The 19,065-nt window shown below is 41.5% G+C and overlaps 1 protein-coding gene across 9 annotated transcripts in view; it reads left to right on the top strand.

Moving 5' to 3' along the window:
* Nucleotides 1–19,065, top strand: part of MACF1 (microtubule actin crosslinking factor 1) — a 327,256-nt gene that overhangs the window by 89,178 nt on the left and 219,013 nt on the right. The gene's annotated exons all lie outside the window — the stretch shown is intronic.

Here is a 19,065-nt window from a genome sequence, read left to right as displayed (position 1 = left end):
AATAAAGTTCCTCCGCCATCTCTGTATACTTGATTAAAAAAGGTGAAGATTGTGTCTTCTAGTCTGGTCTTTTTTTTTTTTTTTTCTTCTTCCCCTAATAGGAGGTGTGTACACTATTGCAGAACATACTGTACAACATAGGTCCTGTGCCTAATAAATTCTAGGCAAGTCTCAGGTGTTCAGTCCTTAATAGTTAGTGGGTAACACATTGTTAAGTGATAACATTGTAATATTGGCTTAGTGTGTACTACAAGGTTTTGTGCTTCTTGTTCCACTTTTCTAGTCATATTATAGGATGAACATAGTTTTTAGATATTGAAGGTATTTAACTTTGAAACAAAGATTTCTGCAGTTCCTTCATGCTCTTGTATTAATTTATTTGAATAATATCCTGAGGTTACAGGCAAACTATGAAACTGTTACTATTTGTTTCTATTTGTATAAAACAGTTTTTTAAAAAATGGTTCCCTACAGTAAAGCACAGTACAGAAATAAACAAGATGCTGAGACTGATACAACTGTAATTCAGTAATCTCTAATTTCAATCAAAATTACCTGATTGGTTATGTCATTTGGCTTTAAAATAAGTAACATAAATTTGAATGTATAAAATTGATTTATGCTGTTAAATACTGAAATTATATGTTATATATGTTGAGTTCCATGTAAGATTTGTAAAAAAGTGCTCTGTCGGGCTTCCCTGGTGGCGCAGTGGTTGGGGGTCCGCCTGCCGATGCAGGGGACATGGGTTCGTGCCCCGGTCTGGGAAGATCCCACATGCCGCGGAGCAGCTGGGCCCGTGAGCCATGGCCGCTGAGCCTGCGCGTCTGGAGCCTGTGCTCCGCAACGGTAGAGGCCACAACAGTGAGAGGCCCCCGTACCGCAAAAAAAAGTGTTCTGTCAGAGTTGAAAACTGCTAGGTTCCTTTTAGTGCTATGGTTCTTCTAAGATACGATGTTCTAGTAAATCTTCATTGTGTTTGTATAGATTTCAGATTTCTTCCATTCTTAAAGTTGATAACAAATTCTATATTGCTCTTAGAGCTGGAAGGGACCTTACATATCAACCAACGCAACCTCTCACTTAGTACCACTCTTGTCAAAGTTACTCTTCCTTTGCTTGAAGGCCTTTGTAGAACATACAACCGATGGACTATTCGTTTTGTTGGTAATGGAGAAGTTCTTTTTTAATCTGAAAGTTGCCTCTTTGTAACTTACACCCATCAGCCAAGTTCTGCCTGGCAAAGATCTAGTATACCGATGGTCCCCAACTAGATTGGTTCGACTTAGATTTTTCGGCTTTAACAATGGTGTGAAAGCAATATGCATTTAGTGGAGATCATTCTTTGAATTTTGATCTTTTCCCAGGCTAGTGACATGCAGTACATAACTCTCTCCTGATGCTGGGTAGTAGCAGCAGCCGCAGCTCCCATTCAGCCATGTGATCACGAGGGTAAACAACTGATACAACCATTCTGTACCTATACAACCGTTATGTTTTTCACTTTCAGTATGGTATTCAGTAAACTGCAAGAGTTATCCAGCACTTTATTATAAAATAGGCTTTGTGTTAGATGATTTGCCTAATGTAAGTGTTCTGAGCACATTTAAGGTAGGCTAAGCCAAGAGTTGATGTTTGGTAGGTTGGATATATTAAATGCACTTTCGACTTTGGATATTTTTAACCTGCTCTGGGTTTATCGGAATGTAACTGCAGCATAAGGAAGATCTGTCCTCCCTCTTCTAGGTGTCAGGCTTGCTTATACTTGAAGGCTATCTTTGCCAGCCTAGACACTTCCCTTTCTAATACTACATACAATTTCCTAACCCCTTATCATTCTAGTATTCCCTTTGGACAGTTAAATTGATTATTTTTGCTTTGAAAATGTGGTGGCCGTGTGTGTGTGTGTGTGTGTAGAGAGGTGAGGGGAGTACAGCAGGAATGTGGGGAAGGAATCTCTGATTACTATTTCTTAGCTTTCATTCGCTATTTTTTTCTAGGTGTTAGGAGTCCATTGGTGAGATCTAGTTATATGATATTAAGTACATGGCTTTAACAACGGTGTTCCCAAGTCACCATCTCTTCAGCAGATGTAAACAAGAACAGGAAGACACAGTTTGTACTGAAGCCATAATACCTGTAAGACAGAATTTAGCACTCACTTAGTATCAATACTTGGAATTTCAAATAGCTTTCAGTACACCCTGTCCACACTTGCATTCACATATATTATCTCATTGTTCCCCAAACTTCCTACTGTTTTAGCTTGCGTCATCATTTTTCTTTTCCAGGACTGTTGAAATAATGTTTCGCCCATTCTCTGTGTTCCCTCCACCCTCTCGCCCCTAGTCTGTCTTCTGCCTGTAGCCAGAATGATCTTTCTAAACTACAGAGCTGTCTGTGTCACTCTTCTGCTTAAAATCCATTAAAACTTTCGTTCTGCTTTTAAAAGAAAGTTCAAACTCTTCATCAGGAGATAAAAGGGTTTTCATGATCTGCCGCCTGTCTATTTCACTAGTTTCACATCCTGTCTTGGCCTTACAAGCAGTACTCAGTACTCAAGCATCATTTAAAAACTTGTAGATCACTACCCGAAATGCCTGTATCTTCTTTTTAACTAACAACTTGATGCTTGTCCTTCAAGGTAAGTAGTTATCATTTCTGGAGAGCCTTCCTTGACTGGAATAAAAGTTCCTCTTCTGCGTTCCAGTAGCATTCTGTTAATACTTCCTGTTCAAACCTGTGTGGTCATCTTGTTCAGCTTGTTTCTTTCCCCACTAATTAGATTTTATTAGACTGTAAGATCTTTAAGAACAGGAACTCTTACTCATCTCAGTTTCTCAAGTGTCTGTGACAAAATAGATGTCAATGAATGTTACTTGAACAAATAAATGAAGGAATTAAGATATCATTAGATTAAGCTGTAACAGGAACCATACCCTGTTCATGTGTTACTTACAGGGCTTGGCTTAGCTAGATGTGTGGCCTGAGGTGAGTGCTCAATATAGGTTAACTGAATAATATAGAGTTGCCCTGTGTATTAGTTTATTAATATCCATGTCGTGAATAGGAAAAGGGCTTTATTTATATACTTGAGAAGAACATTTGAATTTTTTGTTTGTGAAAGGACTAAGGTCTTGCTTTCTTTATCTGTAAAATGAACGAGTTGGACAATCTAATCTCTTAAGGTTCTTTCCATTTCCAGCATCCCACTAGGAGGACCAGCTATAATCCCTGGATCTGGACCATATGGAGTACAATCTAGAATTGTACCATGCCTTTTTTTTTTTTTTTTTTAAAGCAGCTCCATTACACTATTGAGTCTCATTAACCTAAGACAAGTTATAAAATGGCCAGACCTTGTGCATGAAGTGTTGTTGTCTCCCCTCCAGAGGCTGCTGTTCCTTTGGTTTTCTTGAACCTTCAGCATAAGACTTAAAGGCATCCTAGTTAAATTTTTTCCTATGAGATTTGGTGTAGATTTTTGCAGTTGTTTTGAATTTTAATTCCTCCATTTATGACTTAGCTGTGCATCCTCCATTTGTAGTACCTAAATTTTGTTACGCATGTAATAGACATGCAAATATTTAAACAAATGGTCATATACCTAATATATCTTTGCTCAAATAACTAAAACAATAGGTGTTGTAGTCAAGATGTAGTCTTTTTCTTTCCTTAGCTGTTTTTTTCTAGATTGTTCAGTGTGTAGGAAGACCACTGAACTTCAAGTCAGAAGATCTGGATTCTAAGTCCCGGCTTTTCTGCTTACTACTATGTGATGTTAGGTCACTTAATTCCTCTGGACTTCGAATTTCTAATTGGCATGAGAAGAAAAAAGACTAAAGTCTCTAGTTTTTTGCAATTCTGGCAGTACGATTATCTGGATGTAGTATGGAATTGTGGTTGAGAGCTTGTTCAGAGTCTGGGGTCAGACTGCCTGTGTTTTCATCCTAGCTCTGCCCTTACTGGCAGAGTGACATTAATCTGTCTGGGCCTCTGTTTCCTCATCTGTAAAATAGGGTTAATAATACTGCATGGTTGCTTTGAGCTAGTTCTTAGAATATATTCTACACGTGGTTAAGGACTATATAATTGTTTGCTATCATTATACTTTTTTTTTTTTTTTAGCAAAACAAAACAAAAGATATCAGTGAAGACATTGCACTCTCCTGTGGGCTCCTGGGACAAAATATAAATGCTTATTTTTACAGTTGGGAATTTAAAAATGTGGTAGAAGCCAATGTGGAAGTGTTTAAAAAGTTAGTGACATATTATGAATCATTATCTCACACATTAGAAGGAAAGACTACGTCTGCTTTACTAGCCTCAATAGTGGGTGATTTTGATGTTTTAGGAAATAAATTAAATGTATAGCTTCAGTTTTCTGTACTAGTAAGAAAGCCAGTAGCTGTAAATTCTTAGATAACTTCTAGCCATGTGTGGAAATATTGGCTTGAATCTCTTCCTTCCATTCAGCATTTTAACGAATCTGCAGGTAGCAGCCAGATTCACCTTTTCTTGCCTCTCACATCTCTGGACTTCTAGTGAACTATGAAATGGCTCAACGTTGGGCTAAAAAGGAAGTGGACTGGCCCGGATAATCACTATACAGGCTGATTTCCTCTGGGTAATTAAGAGCTGACTGTCCTCATCAGGGTCCTCTCTTTCCTGTTAGCAGCGGCTTCCCTTTTGAGGCTCAGGATCTCCTAGGATCCTAAAGGAAGGGCCTGTCTCCTGGTGGCTAGACTGACATTGTCCCCAAAACTCTCTCCTACTTTACTCAGTCTGTAGTACCTTCCGGGGAAATAAGTTCTGCCTAAATGCCAGAGGAGTGAGAAAAAGGGCACGCTTTGGTTCACCTTCCTTAAACCTTACCCAGTAATGATTATTTTGATTTTTGGAGACTGTGAAATTATTTAGTATTTCTAGAAGTTGCTCTACATACTCATTTGGGGTATGCCTTAAATCTTCAGTTGGCCGTAGGTAAGTGTTTTTATTTCTTAACTTGCCAGGAACATTCTACCTCCTCACATATATAGCTTCCCTACCCCAGTTTGGTTACTCTGGTTTAGGTCCCTCTCAGAGACAGCATGGTGCAGCAGGAGGCCTAGCTTTGGAGTAGGACAGATGGATATGTAATCTTGGTCTAGTTATTTAACCTTTTAAAAGTAACTTCATCTCTAAAATGGAACTGATAATACCTTTCTTTAGAGAATTGTTGGGATTAAATGAAATGATATTTAAAGTTTTTAGCACATTGCCTGTGAACTAACAGTAGGTGATCAGTTAATTTTAGCCTTAAAATTAATTAATTGGGTTATCGAGTGCCTTCTAAATGTGTTAGAGACTAGGCTATGAAGAAGACAGTTCTTGCACTCAAGGAATTTAAATCTGATAAAGGAAAAGGTTACTAAATATGAATCAGGAAATCTTTATTCCCTTTTATTCTCTCTTCCCTATTTTTTATGCATTTCTTTTCCTAGGTTAAGGTAAATTCTAGGAGGACCCTTCCTCCAAGAGTGACCAAGGAGACTCTAATAAGAGGAACAAACTGAGTAGAGTTGTCACAGGTTAACGGGGTGACTGGGAGCTTAGTCAAGGAGGGATAAAGTCAGCTGTTAGTCCCGTTATTAGTAAGTAGTAACAGGATTATTACCAGTTTGTAGGTGGGAGAGATGCCTAATAGGGGGTAAGGAAACTGTCAGGGAACTGAAGCAGGTCACAGGGCTTGTTTATACTGTGTGACCTGCTAGGTAAACTTGTGTTTACTTTTTTTGCCACTTGCAGTCTTTTGGGCTAATTTCTGGAAACCTGCTTTCCTGGGTGCTGCCCCTCCCTCCCTGTCTTCAGGAACGGGATTGGAAGTAGCATTAGCCTGAAGAAGTTGTTCTATTTAGGGAGCTAAAGCAGAGGGCCAGTGATTAGGCCCTTATCTGCAGTGGGGCCTTTCTGAGTGGTGTGGGGACAGGATCAGAGCATCTGTCCTGACATCAACAGAGGCTCTGCTTTTTCTATTCCCTGGTTGCATCACAATTATGAAGAAGCACTGATGGGTCGGGCCATCTGAATGAAAAAGCCCTTTATTGTGTTTCTTCAGCATTCCAGTGTCTGGTACAATTAGCCAAGACTCAGAAAACAAGTTGGACAAACAAGCAAGCAGCCTTCCACTGAAGGATAAAGGGATTTCTGGCACAGCTGAGTTAAGTGCGTTGACTGCAGAGACAAAGTGGGAGGGTCTGGGAAGAGGAAGGTGCCTTTGGGATGACATTCCTGGCTGGATGAGGGGAAAGAATGGAGCAAACAAGCAAATCGTATTTTTGAAGCTGATGAAATCTGCTGTGCCAGATCTCCTAGAGGCTGGTTGGGGCTGGGCTACTCTATGAGGAGGTGGAATCACTGGGGAGAGACTTTTGACTCTTTGGGCAGCTCAAAGTCGGAACATGAAGCTCCCTGTGGAATCTAGGAAATCTGTTAGCAGCGGACAGCGTGTGGGCTTGCCCCGTGATAGCCTCCCCGACCGTGGGGCTTTTTCAGTTGGTTAACACTTTACACACACTTCAGCCTGAGAAGAGTCCAGCCCCAGCAACAGGTTGTTGGGCAGTGGATGCACTGGGCCTGTCTCGGCAGTTAAGCCATTTTACCTCACCAGCCCTCCTGCAACTGTCTCAGATTCACCGGGTCACAAGCTTCTGCTCTGCAAGTGGAAGGTACCTCAAAGACCGGCTTCTGCCTGCGCAGGCTTACTCACTCACTAACTCGGCTGGACTTCTGCATCCGAAGCGCCCACCTCGCCTGCTGCTGTTGGTCTGAAAACACTGAGCTAGCTGGTGGCGCTTTTGAATAGGATGCCTCTTGCATGAAGACCTGGACCCAGTTTGGAAGTGCCCCAGGGAGGAGCTTCCTCTCTGACCTCAAGGGGAGGGAGGAGGTCAGTAGGAAGTGGTGGGTGGAGCCACTTCTCCGAACTTCTGCTGTCTCTGTTCACCTCGAAGCCTTTTTTAAGGAGCTGCAGGGCGTGCACAGGCCCCTAGCCGGAGCTTCTTTGTCACACCTTCCTTCTAGGCAGGGTCAGCAGACGCTGGCGACATGTGGCCCAGTTACCAAGATGAGCACGAGTTCAGCACCCACCTGGTTTGCCGCATGTGCTGCATGGGTTAGTACGTGAAGTTTTTTTCCTTGTCTGGGCCTGAGGATCCCAAATAGCCCTTACTCTCACTGACTCATAAGAACGCATGGGCTCTGAAGCCTTGGAGGCGTTACAGCTTTGGGGCTTGTTAAAACGTGCAGTGGGAGAGACTGGGGTGCCCGGCTTTCTGGGGAACTTAAGCTTGTAGTGACTGGCAGTTAAGAGCCTGAGCTTTGGGTGTGGCACTTTTTTATAGAGACTGAATTCATGTTCATGCTTCTGTCTGTATCAGGAAACCACTTTTAAGTTACGTTGCATAGTTCTGAAAGTCCAGGGCGTATTTTTAGGAGAAGTTGGTTGGTTACAGAGTCCACCTCTGAGCAGACAGGATTGTGGGAGGAGGGGAGGGTGGAGTCATGACCCAGGTTTCCTCTTTGGGGCTGATTGCTAATTCTCTTACGTTTACTCTCTTGCCAGCTGTGAGGAGGGAAAAAGGCTTGAAAGTGGTCTGGGGATGGGGATCTTAGGAAGAGTTGGAGGCTAGGAAAAGAGTCTTGTTGGCTTAGATCTCTCTTGATAAAGGAGAGGAGTTCATTTAGATAATGTTCTGTGACCTTGAGCAAGTGGCCTAGCCTTTTTTGGCCATAGGTTTCCTTGGCTTCCAAACTGGAGGGTGTACAGACTGATGCTGGAGGTATCGTCATCAATTTCCAGTAAAATGGAAAAGATAAGGAAAATGTAGTGTGCTTTTCATAAAGATAAACTTATTTAAAGAACCTGTCCTTTATTCTGAAAGTGCCCTTTCTACTTTTTTGATGTTAAAATGTCCATTATTTTATGAAAGAATTGTTGTCAGATGGTAGTTTGTTTTTAGATATCTTTACTTAGCAAAATAAAAAGTTGACAACTTTATATTAGGTTTCCTAATTTATTTTGGAATATTTACCCGTTTGTGAAATCTAAGTTTAGGAACTACTGGATTGATACTACTACTAATATCTTTTGGTTTTGTGTTCTTAGTCTCTAAAGCAGAACAAAATTGTGACCCAAACAGGCAGATTTTCACTAAAATTGAGATTGCTGGTTGTTTGATCAAGAGGAGACCTCAGAAGAAATCTCAGAAGGGGAGTAGCAGAGCCAGGGTTCCGATCCTGTCTCCTGACTGCTAGACTAGTACTGCCAAATTTTTAAGTGCTTTCTGAGAAAAAGGGTTGGTACTATAATAATGTTTGGGCACAAGGAGTAGCAGTTTTAGTCAGTTACTGCCATGGAGTCTAGCTTTTTATCTTTCCAGTATCATTGAGATTCCTTCCCTGAGATCTAGAGGAAAGACTCTCCTGCATCTGAAAATGCTTAGAGATAAAAGGGCCCTTTTTCTGTAATCAACAGAAAAGTATAAGGAAGTCTTGAATCTTTATTGAAATTTTCAGGGCAAAACATCATTCTCCTAGCTCATCCTACTCTGTTTAATCCCCTGGATATATATATATATATATATATATATACACACACACACACACACATACATACATACATACATACATACATACATACATACATACAGAGAGAGAGAGAGATTGAAATAGGCCCTAATTCATACAGTCATTATGAGGAGTATATGATATTAAAGAGCTTAGCTCAGTGCAAGCTCCTCTGCTGATTTTTTTTTTTTTCCTCTGCTGATTTTGATATTGTTGATTCACAGTTGGTATTTGGAAACCATTGACCTAGTCCAGACTCCACACTTTATAGATGAAACTCAGGCTCACAGAGGGCAGATGAGTATCCTATAAGGTAAGCCACAGAGTAGAGGCTAGGAAATCCAAGTTATAGCCCTGATTCTGCCCCTCTGTAACCTTATCTAAATTCTTAAATCTGGGCTTTGATTTCTTCATCTTTAAGATGATTTTTTTGAGGATCATTAACCCCTATATCTCTTTGTATCTGTGAAGTATTTTATTTTTTCTGAATGTGATACTCCATTAAATATTCTAGAAGCTATTGTGTTTTTCTCCCTCTTCCCTTCTCCGTATAAGCCTCTCGTTCTATTTCTGTGGCTCTTTCTTTTGCCACCAGGCTTACTACTGGCTTATTTCTTTATCTGACTTCTGCCTTGTACTCTCTGATTCCCAGTAGGGCAAAGAATTATTGGTAACAAAGTTCAGATTTTCCTAAGAAATAACATAAAATTTTAATTTTGCACTGAAGTCCCTAGTTATCACTTCCCTAAATTCCCATGTCTCAATCCTCATTGAGACATTCTGAGTCTTCACCAAGTCTTGGTGACAGATACCTTTCATGAATCCCTATTATAGTTATAGTTTACACCTCTCCTCTTCCCTTCATTATAGGACTATATTGTGTTGCCTTCTGATAATTTCACAGTGGCAGGAGAGTGTGGTGGTTAAAAGTCCATGACAGACTTGGATTTGAATCTCAATTCTACTACTTAGTAGCCATGTGACATTGGGCAAATTATTAATAAGCATTTCTGAGCCTCAATTTGAACTATGAAATGAAGATAAATAATGTGTACTTGATAGAATTGTGAAGATTAAGTCAAATATCAATACTAAATGAGACAGGCCTTGCACAGTGCCTGACACAGAGTAAACACAATAAATATTGAGGTCATTCTTACCTCCCAAAGTTGACTTATATACTTCTAAGGAAAGGAATCATTTATAATACTGGTGCCATTGTATATTATTGGTAAACATTTTAATTGCTTGATCTCCACTTCAGACCATTTTCTTTGAGCTCACATTAAGTGGTGTGAAGTCTCCTGGGTGTAGATGTGGCAAGAAGAATTTAGAAAAGCTGTAACTGTGGAAGGGACGTCTGAATGGAGATCCCTGCTCTACGCTGAAAAGCAGTCTTTTAATTATCATTTGAGAATATTTTTTAGTCTGACTTTGAAAATACCATCATAAAGTATCCATATAGATACAACCTTGGCACACAGTGGGCTCTCACATAGTATATATGGTTAAATAAATGAGCATTCCTGAGTGCCTCCTATTGTCCTAAATGTTGGATATTTAACGAAATTTAAAACATGGTTCTTGACTCCAAAGAACTAAAGTTCAGATAGAGAAATTGGATTTACATGTAAAGATATCTAACAATAGATTTTATATATTCGGTGCCAAGTAAATTAAATAAACACAGGCATCCAGAGATGCCTGGGATAGCCAGAAAGGTGTGGAGGAAGAAGTTGACTTCAGCTGGACCTTGTAAGGAGGCTCTAAGTTAGATAAAACAAGAAGAGAGGGTAGATATTTCAGTAGGGAGAAATAGGTGAACAAAGGCAAGAATGTGCAAGGTATGTTTGGAAACTGAGATCAGAATGGTTGCAGTTGAGTCATGCAGGGGAGAGTCTAAAGATAAATTTGGAAGAGTAGATAGATTGTAAATTTCTTCAGGTTAGAGGCCATGTCTTATCTTTATCTCTTCCAACCACCTAACACATAGTGAATAAAAACTGGAATTGAATTTCAGAGGGTTGTAGTAGGCAGTAGAAACAAAGGACTTGGGCTTGAGCCTCTGGTCGTCTGAGAGCCACTAAAGGATTTTGAATAGAGGGGTAATACGAGCCAAGTGGTGATTTAGGAGGACTTGTTGAAGTAGGCTGGCCGTACTACCTGCCACGGCCTCAGCTATCAACTGTTAGCATCAAATCTGTATCCTCAATTCTGCCTGCTCTTCTGAACTCTAGACCTGAGGTTCCAGCTGTCTGCAGGAAGGGCCTGCTGACATCTCATTATGTTTCTTCTACTTTACCCAACCTATCCTCACCCAATCTGTGCCACCTGTTTTCCTTATCTCCAGGTACCACTCCTCCCAGTTGCTGTGACTGGAAACTTTTTTTTGTGTGTGTGTGTGTGTGGCTGCGCTGGGTCTTCGTCGCTGTGCACGGGCTTTCTCTGGTTGCGGCAAGCGGAGTCTATTCTTCGTTGTGGTGCACGGGCTTCTCGTGGTGGGTTCTCTCTCTTGTTGTGGAGCATGGGCTCTAAGGCACACGGGCTCCAGTAGTTGTGGCACGTGGGCTCAGTAGCTGTGGCTCGCAGGCTCCAGTAGTTGTGGCACGTGGGCTCAGTAGTTGTGGCTCGCCAGCTCTAGACACAGGCTTAGTAGTTGTGGAGCACGGGCTTAGTTGCTCCGCAGCATGTGGGATCTTCCCGGACCAGGGATCGAGCCCGTGTCCCTTGCATTGGCAGGCAGATTCTTAACCACTGCACCACCAGGGAAGTCCCTGTGACTGGAAACTTTAGAATTATCTTGAATTCTCCCTTTCCTTAACATCTAGCCAGTAGTTAAGGGCTATTGTTTCTTCCTCTACATTGGGGTGGGGATCTGGCTGCCCCTGCCCTATTCATGCTCTTAGATTTTTCTTGGTCTGTCACACACAGTAGGCCTCTAATTGCTTCTACCTCTTAGTGTGTCTCTGCTGCAGTCTGGCCTTCCATCCAAAGCCAGATTAATCTTTCCAAAACACCCTCTGGTTCAGAAAATTTCAGTGGTATCCTTTTATCTACTGAATTAAGTAGATGCTCCTCATTCCTGCTCTCTGGAGTGATGTGGTCTCAGGTGACCTTGTTAGCGTCCCTTCTCATTACATGGCTAACTGTATGCTTTGTGTAGCCACACCATTCCTTCCAGTGTATCCTGTGTACTCACATATCTCCAAGTCACTGCTCGTGCTTATTCTTCACTTTGGAATTCCTTAACCTCTTTTTGGGCTGCCAAAATCATACTTGTCACCAAGGTTTACTTCAGATACCACACCTTTCATGAACTCTTCTCCTATGCCTCTGTCAGAATTAATCAGCTTTGTTTATCAGCATGATTTTGTGCAGCTTGTATCTGGTGTGCTGTTTGCTTGGTGTTATTGTTAATTATTTATTTACATATTTGTCTCTACCACTAGATTGACCTCATGTGGTCAAGGAACAGGCCAATTCCAACTTTCTATATATTTATTTCCCTTTTTGTTTATTTATTTAAAAGATTTATTTTTTATTTATTTATATTATTTACTTTTGGCTGTGTCGGGTCTTTGTTGTGGTGAGCGGGCTTCTCTCTAGTTGTGGCGTGTGGATTTTTCTCTTCTCTGGTTCAGGCGCGTAGGCTCCAGGGCGCGTGGGCTCTGTAGTTTGCCGCACGTGGGCTCTAGTTGAGGCATGCGAGCTCAGTAGTTGCAGTGCGCAGGCTTAGTTGCCCCGCGGCATGTGGGATCTTAGTTCCCTGACCAGGGATTGAACCCACATCCCCTGCGTTGTAAGGTGGATTCTTTACCGCTGGAGCACCAGGCAAGTCCCAGGTATCTCATTTTTAGATTTTCAGGTGGTTGGTGCTTCTTGGGCTTCTTGAACCACTTGTAATTTTTCTGTGGCCCTCAGGGAAACAAGCAGAGGCTCTTCTCTCTTTGCTTTTTTAATGATTCATGATGCTGTGTTGGGCTATGTTGGAATAGAACACGGAACTGTTTGCCTCAAATGCAGGCTTTCATTCCGACCCCAGGCCTATCCTCAAAATGCTCCAAGTAGAGTAGAGTAGGACAGATGGACAAGCAAACTATGATACCTTGAAATAGGCACAAGAGGGAGATCACTCAACTAGTGTATATAAGGGATGGAGGAGATGATAGCTGAGTTGAATGCTGAAGAATGAGTAGTCAAGGAAATGGGGGAGCTATCTTCCATTAGCAGAGAGAACAGTAAATGCAAAGCATGGAAGTGTGAGAGCACATGCCTCATTTGGGCAAAACGGTACATTCGGCAAGGCTGGAAGTTAGAGTTTTTATGAAAGGGTGGAGAGGGAAGAGTGGCCACATCATATGGGGCCTTAGATCCCAAGCTAAAAAGTTTAAATATTATCCTGAATGCAGGCATCAGGCTTTAGAATCCAGCAGAGCTGGGTTCAGACTTACCTTGTGATCTCCGACAAGTTACTTAGCCTCTGTGGGCTTTATCTTTCCAGTAAAATAATGCCTCTCAGGGTTGTTGAGCATTGGAAACAATATATGTAAGGTACTTGGCATATAAGTAGAGACTTGGTAAATGTTATCTGTTAATATTATTAGGATAAAGATGCAGTGTGGGCAGCATTGTCCACAGTGCCGGCAGCGCTGAGGAGGGTGGTGTCTTAGTCAGTTTGGGCTGCTGTAACAAAACCATAGGCTCAGTGGCTTAAACAACAGACACTGATTTCTCACACTTCTGAAGGTGGGGAAGTCCATGGTCAAGGCACCTACAGGTTTGGTGTCTCGTGAGGGCCTCTTCCTGGTTCATAGACAGCTAGCTGTCTTCTTGCTGCACCCTCACATGGTGGAGCAGGAATGAGAGAGCTCTCTGGGGCCCCTTTTATAATGACACTAATTCCATTTATGAGAGCTCCACTCTCATGACCTAATCACCTCCCAAAGGCTTCAACTCCTACTTCTCTATCACACTGGGGGTAAGATTTCAACATATGAATTTCAGGAGGACACAGACATTCAAGCAGTGACAGATAGTTATAGCAGGGAAACCTATTAGAAGCAAGAGGGAGACAAGAAGAGTTCATTTTTAGACAAGTTGAGCTTGAAATGAGCATGAAATTTTTAGGAGTCAATTGGACATATGAGAGTGGTGTTTAGGATAAAGGCCTGAGCTAAAGATATGGATTGGGAATTGTCAGCGTACAGGTTACAGTTGAAACTGTGGAAGTAGATTAAATCATTCTGGGAGAATGTAGAGAACAGGTATTATTTACTTTTTTTTGAAATCTATAGGTTTTTTTTTTTTCCATCCCATAGTGTACATAACACCAAAAATTTTGCATGCGATTTTAGGTGGTTTATGACTCCCCCCAACCCCACAAATCCATTTAGGGGACCCTTAGGCCAATGGATATCTTAAGAAGCTGTAGTAATACAGAATAAAAAGGAAAGAGGGCTAAGAATGAGTAAACATTTAGGGGTGAACAGAAGAGAGGGAACAGTTAAAGGGGAAGGAGGGAAACCAGGGTAGAATGAAGTCTCAGAATCAAGAGGGAGAGTGGGTTTAAAAGGTAAAGGAATGGTCTTCAGTGTCTTCTGGGTTGGCAGCTAGGTGGCTGTGGGGAGGGCAGTTGCAGTGAATTTGTGGGGCAGGAAGCCAGGTCACATGGTGGAGCAGGAGGTGCAGCAGTAGAGAAGTGAGCGCTGTCATCACACCGGTCCGGAGCCCAGGGGAAAGGAGAGGAGTAGTTAAAGATACACAAGCTAGGGGGTGGTGGTTGGATTAAGTTCTCAAGAAGGGAAGATACAGGATCCAGATTTCAGAGGGAAGGACTTGCCTAGGTAACAAGGAGGGACATCTCTGCCAATGAAACTAAAAGATAATTAGGGTATTGGTAGCTTGGTGTCCTGTAGTGGTCTTAATAAAGTCGGAAACAAGTAGTAAATCCCTCTAATTAAGCAACCCTCGCATGATTAATTGGTGCCTCAACATGTTCAATCTGAGAATTTCGCAGTGGCCTGTTGGGTTCTTCGTGGTCAGTTCATAGCCTTTGGTGAGGCTGAGCTTACAAGAAGCATCTAAAAGAATATCACCTTTCCTGTGATTGACTGTTTTCTTCTTGCATAAGGGTACCGTCTTAAAATTCTATCTCTAGTGTTAGGTAGAAAGATCTTCACTAGGCCTGAATTAAATGAAGGATTTATGTATAGGGAATCAAACCTAAAACTTATTAAAAACTTTCAGAGTCTGAGCCGTCTGGAGTGTTCTGAAGGTCTATGTAATAAAGTTGCTCTTTGGCTTACCTGATGAATTTCCTTGCTGATATTAAGATCTTAAAATCCAGGCATTGCAGTATCCTCTTATCCTGCTTAAATCAGGAGAGAACGTTCATGTAATTGATTGGTCTGCAACATAGGATCCTAAAAAAGGATCCTCCAGCTTTGGGGCAAGGTTGTTCTATAAAACCCTTTCCTGAGGAACTTATAGCTTGGCTCTAAGCAGGCTAGCTGCTCTTGGGAAGGACTTGTAATCATGCTGCTTTTAGTAATTACGTTCAGAATTAGTACTTGGACCTCTTCCCTCCGAATTGAAAGTCAGTTTTTTAGCTATTCGAAGCATGACTGATTTGAGGCCATCCGGTTTCCCTAGTGCATTATCCCCATGAGAGGGCTCGGTAGGTGAACAGCATAACTATGGGTAGTAAAATTTAAAAGACTCAATTGTGTTAATCGCATCTTCAGGTCTAAAAGAAATGAGGCAGTGGACTGAACTCTTACAAGTGGCTTGGCTTTGATTTCATTCTGTGTGTTTCTTTAGCCAGTCTTCTAATCATATATTGGCCAATCAAGAATGTTTATTTATTACCTATAAGAGTCCAGTCCAGGGAATTCCCTGGTGGTCCAGTGGTTAGGGCTCAGGGCTTGCACTGCTGGAGCCCGGGTTCGATCCCTGGTAGGGGAAATAACATCCCATAAGCTGCGTGGTGTGGCCAAAAAAACAAAAAACAAAAAAACTGTCCAGTCCAATATGTAAAAACTCAGGTACACCAATAAGTATCACCTTTTTGCTGGGGCCTGCAAACATAATGGAAAAACAGTATTAAAGCTAACTAAAAGTTCTGCCCACCACATTTTCACCAATGCCAGGTCCACTCTGCTTTGCTCTATTTATTACCCTTATAACCAAGAATAGTCTGTTTCTAATTTTACAGAGTTCTCACTCTGAAGACAACAGGTTTTGTTTATAGAACTTCTTTTATTATAAAAGTAATATGGGCTTGCTATAATAGGTTAAACAATACATAGATGGAAAAGAAAAAGTTAACAGATTTCCTTTTAAACTAGCCAATATTTTAAAGAGGTGGAATTCATGTGATTTCTTTTTAGTCCACTGCCTCAGCTCTTTTAGACCTGAAGATGCGATTAACACAATTGAGTCTTCTTTATTTTCTACCCATAGTTATTCTGTTAACCTACCAAGCCCTCCTATGGGGATAAGGCACTAGGGAAATCAGATGGTTTCTCATCAGTCATGCTTCCAATAGCTAAAAAGCTGACTTTCACTTCAGGTAAGGGGAAGGATTTATTTTAGTCTTATAATGTAGAGCTTTAGATGTTAGAAGCTATGGGACATGCAGAAAAGTAAAGCATGATCTCTTTCCTCAAGGAGTTAATGATCTCATTGATGAGTTAAGAATGAGCATATTAAGAGATCAGAATTTATATAATTATATAAGTATGGATTGAGTGATTAGCATAGTAAGTACATAAAAATTTGGAGAACAAAGAGACTATTGAGAAATGGAATTGTCGGGAAAGGCTGCCAGAGTAATTTTTCTCAAACACAAATCTCACGTGTCATTCTTCTATTTAAAATCTTTCAATACTTTCCCTTACCTTCCCCTCACCAGTTTCTTGGTGATAAAGTTTGGACTCCTTAGCTTGTCATGAAAGGCCGTGATTTGACCCATGCCATTCTATCCAGTCTTAAGTGTCACCACTACCTATTACACGTCCTGTCTTTCAACCATCCTTAATTCTGTGCAGTTGTCTGAACATGAGCTCCTTCTTATCTCCGTGACTTTGCACTAGGTAGAACTTCATGTAGTAGCTTTGTCCCTTCTCTTTCTGGCTAACTTGTACTCATCTTTTAAGGTTTAGTTAGTCACTCACCTGGAAACGTTCACTAACCTCCCATGGGTCCCTCGTCTACTCAGACAGGTTAGCCATTTCTCTTACGTTCTTGAGCGCTCTGTGCTTACCTCTGTTAACAGCACTTGTCAAGCTGCACTGAAGTTATTTCTCCTTTCTTCTAGACTCTTTTAAAGGTAGGGACTGTGACTTTGTGTAGCACAGGGTATTCCAAGCAGCTAGCTCCTTAATAAGGACTTATTCAAAGAATAAATGAGTGAATGAATGAGCTGAATTTTAAAGAATAAATAGCATTTGGAGAGGTGGAGAGGAAAAAAGTAGCTTGCCGTGAAGAGAAAACAAATGTCAGTGATTTAGATGAGATTGTAGCTGCAAGCTGATTCTGATTCAGTCTGCAGATGATAGAGGCTTGGAAAGGATGATGAAGAGGTCAGATAACTGAATCAGCATCTAAAGAAGATCAAAATATGTTGGAATGACAGTGGTCACATCTAATAAATATTCTGCCTTCAAATACTTGCAGCACTCTATGAAGTGAAAATCAGATAAGACTTAAAAAATCCCAACAGTTCCAAGTGAGTGCCAATAGGTAGAATTTATAAGGATGCAGATTATGACATGTTATGGAACTATTAAATTAGTATGTGTTGCTTTATGAGGTAGTGAATTCTCTATTATCTTAAGTTTTAAGAGTCAATAATATTGTAGATGTATGCAAGATTTGGACAGACCTTTCAACTCTGAACATATGATTCTTTGTTGTTGAGGGGATTTGTGAATCAGCAGGGAATTAGACTAAATCCATTCTAATTCCTAAGTTCTGTGGTCTGTAATAGGAAGAGATCACTGTTCCTTGCAAATAAAGCAGGAAAGGAAGAGGTGGTAAAGGTAAGGTTAGAGAAAGAGATGAAGGAGCACTTACTGGATGGCTCTAGATTCAGAAAAATAAGAAGATAGAGCATCCACCTGGAAGTGGAGAGAAAGCCTTAGTGTTGTTTGGAATGGTACCTACGTGGCTTTTACTTGGGAGTCAGTAAGAAGGGAATAACTGTGGCAGTAGAGAGAGAAAACCTAACTGAAGTTTGTGTGAATTACTAGTGAGCCAGAGTTACTGGCTCATATATAATTCTGCTACTTTCTTCTGAAATTTCTCTGAGTTGGAGAAGAAGTGGAGGAGTCAAGCCATGGTAGTCATTCAGGTTTGGGGATTGTCCTGGTGAACATACTAGTAGAAGGTTAGGCCCGTGAGACTCCCTGGGGTATTAGTGACTGCAGCTTTGAATTGCTTAACTATGTTGTCTAGCACAGACTGGGATGATCTTAGGTGTTCTTACTAAACAGGGTAAAATAAGAAGGGAGTGATTGAAGGTTGAGAATGATGAGGAGCTATGAAAGATTGATAAAGATGACTGTTAAATAGGTATGTTTGGAGAAGGAACGAGGCTCAGGAAGTGGCATGGTGGTGGCTGGCTGTGAATTGGAGCTGAAGGTCAGTGGAGCCAAGCAGGCTCACATGCATTGTCCACACATATGCTGAAGTAATTTGAGGATGACACCATAGGATACCCTTGGAGATAGTAAATGTGAACCAAGTTGTTAAGAGAAGTTAACGTAGATTTGCCACGTGGAGGGGGCAGGCAGCAGGGAATGGTCGATGACAGAAAGGATGATTTGAACAAGATGGTATAGTGGAGGGCAAGGGCTTCAAATAAGTAGAAAAGGAACGGAGCTGATGAATCAGTGGTCTGGAGGTGGCGTTGTGGGAGAAGTTGAGTTCTCCACAGGATCAGGCCTCTGTGGCGCAGTCACTGTCAAGTGTTGACAGTCATGTTTCTGTTAAAGAGGTGAACAGAATTGAGAATGAAAGACAGTTTGCCTACAAAAAAAAGTGGGGCTCTGTAAGACTTGGGAGAAGGGAGGGAGGGAGGAGATGTGTGGGGCAGGGCATAGTGGGCAGCTCTGAGTGCTTGGTTGGTGAGGCTGGGGAAGAAGCTGGAGTGAGGGAGTACTGGGGAGGAGGGGGTGGGAGGAGAGCATTGGTCAAGAGGACCAGTGTGTGGAGGGTGAGATGTAACCCTGCACTATAGGTGTCCCGAGTGCCAAGGGCACTGCACCCCTTCTGTTGGGGGTTTTCACAGCTTTGGCTTTTTGGAGCTTGCTGGGGGCAGGGGAAGCAGGGAATCACTGTGCTCCCCGGAGAATTACGATGCGAAGGAGACTTTGCCATGACAAGATTCTTGAGAAACATGATTCTGTCTAATGCATAAAGTGACAACATGGTAAGGACAGAAGAGGAAGTTCAGAC

The sequence above is a fragment of the Orcinus orca genome, chromosome 1, assembly GCF_937001465.1.
Source record: "Orcinus orca chromosome 1, mOrcOrc1.1, whole genome shotgun sequence".
NCBI classification, from domain to species: domain Eukaryota; kingdom Metazoa; phylum Chordata; class Mammalia; order Artiodactyla; family Delphinidae; genus Orcinus; species Orcinus orca.
This window is presented reverse-complemented; position numbering and strand designations above follow the sequence as displayed.